A 1,698-nucleotide genomic window follows, 5' to 3' on the forward strand; every position below is an offset into this window, starting at 1 on the left:
TTCTTCTTGTGAACCACCACCATTGAATTGACCCAATCGGTCGGTCCCTCCACCTTCTGGATGGTGTCATGCTGCTCCATCCGTTGTAGCTCCTTCTTCAGCGGCTCTCTCAAAGCGAAGGCGATTTTCCTGGGGGCATGAACAACGGGTGAGACACCATTTTCTTTTAGCACAATTTTGTACACTCCCTCAAACTTTCCAACCCCTTTGAAGCAGTCTTCAAAGCCCTTGCATTTACCAGGCAGGTTGAGTGAGGTGTCATTGTCCTCATTTTCTTGCATGCTGATCTGGTCGATAAACTTCCTTGTTACCAATCCCAAATCTTCTGCTGCTTCCCATCCAAGTACAGGCTTGACTTTATTATTATCAATCACGTGGAATTCCAAGACATATGTCTTCTTATTCAAATCACATGGGACGAAGATTCTTCCTAGACAATTGACACTACCTCTGGTATAATTATAGATGGTTTCTTGGACGGGGTATAACTTAAACTCACCCCTCATTTGCCAGTATATGTGCCTGGGAAGGGTGTTGATGTCCGCTCCAGTGTCTACCTTGAATTGTATTCTCCGCCCGTGGACTCCAATGACTTGGTACCATCGCTTTCTTCTCTCCTGCCTGCTGCCATTGGTGGAAATGCAGTCAATCCTGAAACCATCATCAACATCAGTATCATAATCTTCACAACTGTCACTGCCATTTCCTTTTGCAATTTCCTTCACATAATTGCTGCGACAAACTTTCTCAAAGTGGTTCTTCATTTTGCAGTGCGAGCAAGTTTGCCCATATGCTGGACACTTATTTTTCTTATGCGAAGATCCACAATATCCACAATCAGTTATGAAGTTCTCATTATTCCGAATTGGCTTGCTACCCTGACCCTTTCTCTTGAAATTCTGTCTACCATTACTACCTCTGTTTTTCTTGCTGATGGCTTCCACCTCTAATGGTCCAGTTGCAACGGTGACATTCTTAATTCTTCATCATTTCAGATCTCTGCCTAGTGATTTCATCATTCCTACAGTGCTCAACACATTTGTCTAACGTGAGGTTTTCTATCTGAAGCAATTTCTCTCTAAGCGCCGGATTGAATAGGCCGACCACCATTACATCTCTTATCAATCCATCCTTCAGATTACCAAGCTCACACGACTTGGCAAGCTGCCTCAGTTTGGCTACAAAACAATCAGCGGTCTCACCGTCCTTCTGACGGCATGTTAGAAATTGAAAGCGCTCAAATGTTATTTTGGTCTTCGGCATTATGTGCTGATCAAACTTCTCAAACACTTCAGTAATGGTGGGAGTGGGGTTAGGTAACCCGTCTTTGATGAAGGTAAACGAGCGAAGCAATTCCTTGCCTGCCGCTCCCACAACATGCCTGAACAGCGCTACTTGCCTTTTCTCGTCGATCTTGGTTTCAGAGAGTGCCGTCACGTAATCTGTGAAGGCTTCCTTCCAGCCGGTCCATACGGCACTCACGTTGCTGCCTTCCAAGCAAAGTTGCTCCGGCGGCGATACGAGGAGGGGGCGGCAGCGTTCATGATGATCACACGTGCAACTTGAGGTTATGGCTGAGAGCGATGAGTTTCCGACTGCGCCATGTAATATCAGCTGATGCAGGGTAGTAAATGTCAAGCTAGGTTGAGAATAGCAAGCAAAGGTTTATTGCAATACCGGGCCTTTTATAATGTTTGG

The sequence above is a fragment of the Frankliniella occidentalis genome, unplaced genomic scaffold (assembly GCF_000697945.3).
Source record: "Frankliniella occidentalis isolate FOCC.00 unplaced genomic scaffold, Focc_3.1 Scaffold203, whole genome shotgun sequence".
Taxonomy (NCBI): Eukaryota; Metazoa; Arthropoda; class Insecta; order Thysanoptera; family Thripidae; genus Frankliniella; species Frankliniella occidentalis.